The sequence below is a fragment of the Choloepus didactylus genome, chromosome 6 (genome assembly GCF_015220235.1).
Source record: "Choloepus didactylus isolate mChoDid1 chromosome 6, mChoDid1.pri, whole genome shotgun sequence".
Lineage (NCBI taxonomy): Eukaryota > Metazoa > Chordata > Mammalia > Pilosa > Megalonychidae > Choloepus > Choloepus didactylus.
Genome location: NC_051312.1, coordinates 14363101 through 14366535, shown reverse-complemented (window position 1 = coordinate 14366535; position 3435 = coordinate 14363101). Strand labels below are relative to the sequence as shown.

Sequence of the window (3435 nt, the reverse complement as noted above, 5' to 3'; positions counted from 1 at the left end):
GCAATCCAGGCTGCTGCCCTCAGTTGGAGCTAAACACCTGCCTGTTCTCACAATACTATCCTGGTTTCAAGAAAGAGCCCAGAAAGCTATCTGCTCGGCTGCACATCATCCTTTTTTTTTTTTTTTTTTTTTTTAAACTAAATTTCAGCCAAAGCAACTTAGACCTGGCCTTGAGTAAAGGGTGACAGCTCATTCTGCATGCTGCAAGGTCTCTAAGTGGCTCAGACTGAGATTCATCCCCAATACCCAATCCAGCATCACCAAACAACAGTTCTAAATAAATGCTCCTAAGTACATCATGTGCTGAGCGACACAGTTATTTCCTGGGTGTGTCCTTGTGACCTGGACGTAGCCACCTCACCTTCCTCAGCTTCTAACTCTTACCTGGCCAAACAGCAGCATCATCGCCATCACCATCAAATCCTTGTGACAAGGTGATGGGGTGACCTCTAGGACCCAGAAAGATGCCAGTGCACGCTACTGCTCAGCAAATGCGAGCTCCGAGGCCGCCGGGCTCTCGCAAGCCTTCCACGTCTCTTTGTCACACACTGTCACAGCACGTTCGCCCGAATCCTGTTTTCTTTGTACAAACACCACCGCTTCACTTGTTTTTTCTTCTCTAACTTCATAATGAGGCCATGCTTTGTGATGGCAAATCGTGGGTTTAGTCTGATTTTCTTTGTTTTCCTTTGTTAAATGAATTGACTGATTTTTTTTTTACTTTGGTCCTCTGTGTTTGAAAATGGCACAGATGAAACCTTGTCTGCCACAGGAATCCAAAGCAGAGAGCAGCCGCCCGCAGCTGTACACTGGGTCCCCCGTGGACCATCTTTGCCCTTGACCCAGGACCCTTTCCTGCTCCAGGTGAGTCTGCGTCCCCAGGCTGCCTCGTTGGACTCTGCCTCGTGTCACCGTGCAGGACGTCCCGGAGCCGCTCTACCACCACCACCCTCGACCCTGATGTTTGGTTTGGTTTTAGTTGCAAAGTCTTTAATGATACTGTTTGCATTTTTTACATGCATTATTTCACACCTGTGGTTAATTCACAATTATCTCAATACTTGCAAAGGCATCTGCTCGGGGCTTACTTGTGATGTGTGAATTGAAACTAATAAAATCAAGGAAGAGCAACGCACATCGAATTGTCTTTGTATTCCTTCACTATCGGCAAGATGCATATGAGAGTTCTTTAAAGGGCTAATATAGATTAGTATATAGATCGTGAGTCTATTTTTATAGGTTTTGTTTTTAATGGTGGCTTAACCCAAGTGGCTCTCCTGTCCCTGGTTGGGTAGCACATCAGCTTTCTATCCAATAGATAAGGTCTCGGTGGATGTTTTAAACACACAGCTCCTTTCCCTTTAAACTGTCCTTCAAGTTAGTACATAATTACGATTTCTCTGATTAAAATGTCATACACTCCCGGGGAGGAATGTAGACCCGGCATCGTGGGATGGAGAACATCTTCTTGACCAAAAGGGGGATGTGAAAGGAAATGAAATAAGCTTCAGTGGCAGAGAGATTCCAAAACGAGCCGAGAGATCACTCTGGTGGGCACTCTTACACACACTTTAGACAACTTTTTTTAGGTTCTAAAGAATTGGGGTAGCTGGTGGTGGATACCTGAAACTATTAAACTACAACCCAGAACCCATGAATCTCGAAGACAGTTGTATAAAAATGTAGCTTATGAGGGGTGACAATGGGATTGGGAAAGCCATAAGGACCACACTCCACTTTGTCTAGTTTATGGATGGATGTGTAGAAAAATAGGGGAAGGAAACAAACAGACAAAGGTACCCAGTGTTCTTTTTTACTTCAATTGCTCTTTTTCACTCTAATTATTATTCTTGTTATTTTTGTGTGTGTGCTAATGAAGGTGTCAGGGATTGATTTAGGTGAAGAATGTACAACTATGTAATGGTACTGTAAACAATCGAAAGTACAATTTGTTTTGTATGACTGCGTGGTATGTGAATATATCTCAATAAAATGATGATTAAAAAAAAAATGTCATACACGATCATCCACTGACATTTTTTAAAATGCGCAGATGAAAAATAAAAACTTCCATCAGCATCTCCACCCCTGAGACATCAGTGCTCCCATTTGGGGGTCATTTTTCCTAAATCTCCTCCAGCTCGTTCCTGTCACCTCTGCATAGACACATACAACAACACAAAGAGCCCGAGAACCAGGTCACAGACCCCAGGGGCAGCCTGTCTATTCCACTGCAGGGTCATATAACCTGGAGCAAATCATTTAACCTTCGGCTCCCTTTCCTTATCTGTGGGTTGAGAGGGTTTAGAAGGTAAGGCACAGCCACGGCAGTTTTCAGGGCCTGGCACACAGCACATGCCCACTAAGTGGTAACCGTTTGAATCTATACATTTGTTTTCGTAAGTAAACATTAGTAACCAATAGTTGATCAATTAAAATTATGATATTTTCATATATGATTTATAATTAGCATTTTATCAATTTTTAAAATGCAAAGGTATCATAATTGCCCCTTAAAATACAGGCTGTAGTGGTGATGACACGGTAAATCCACAGGAAGGCCTCACAGTGTCACTTTCTTTTATTTTAAGGGGACCAACTGCTCCTCTTGTTGCCCCAAAGGCACAGCCAAGATGGGGGAATCATTGAGAATTCCCAGATCCAGCCCCTGAAAAGGCTGTTTCCCATCCCCACAGGGCTTCGGCTTCATTAAATCAGCATAAAAGTGCCTTCCTGGGCCTTCGGGCTTTTGATTTATAATCACCATCACCAGCTAAAAGGAGCAAATGGCCTCTGGAGGAAATCACCTGAGCGTTCCAAGGCCAAGCTCTTGGACCGAACCACTGCTCTCCTGCAGGCCCCGCTGTGGGGCAGTTTCCTCTCTCTGGAGGCTGGGAAGGAATCCAGAAAAATGAGAGGCTTCTACGCCCCACGGGTCGCACCGACAGCACACCTGGGCATTTTCCCTTGCCCTGTAAACTCGGCAGGAGGTGGGGCGGGGGTCCTCCCCCATCCCCCAGATGGGGACCCTGAAGTTCCAAAAGGTGAAGCTAGTTCAACCAGCTGTGGCCGAGTCCCTGACAGATGCACTTTCCAGCCCCATGTTGCCCCCCAGGAGACATAGATGAGAGTCCTCCTGAGAGAGAAGCTTTGAGACAGGAGCTCAGAGCAGCCAATGCTTGGAGGTCAGGGGGTGGGGGACCCCATCACACTCCCACTCCCGTTCCTGAGCAGGGATCCCACCCCCGAGGTTGGCTCCCAGGTCATAACCCTGCCTGCAGTTCCCACCGGGCCCTGCCTCCCTGAGCCCCCAGCACACGCTCACAACCACAGGGAGCTGATCTGGTGGAAGGCCACAGATGGGGGGCCCCTGCTTTGCCCCCACCTCCCAACTGTGGCCTGACCCCTGGACACTGGTCGGGTCCTGCCCTGGGG

At 47.0% G+C, this 3435-nt stretch overlaps 1 long non-coding RNA gene across 1 annotated transcript; it reads left to right on the top strand.

Moving 5' to 3' along the window:
- Nucleotides 1-394: 394 nt before the first annotated feature.
- LOC119536239 lies at nucleotides 395-1135 on the top strand. Its single transcript, XR_005217371.1, has 2 exons — nucleotides 395-658; nucleotides 773-1135. It is a non-coding gene; the product is annotated as an uncharacterized LOC119536239 (long non-coding RNA).
- Nucleotides 1136-3435: the final 2300 nt, after the last annotated feature.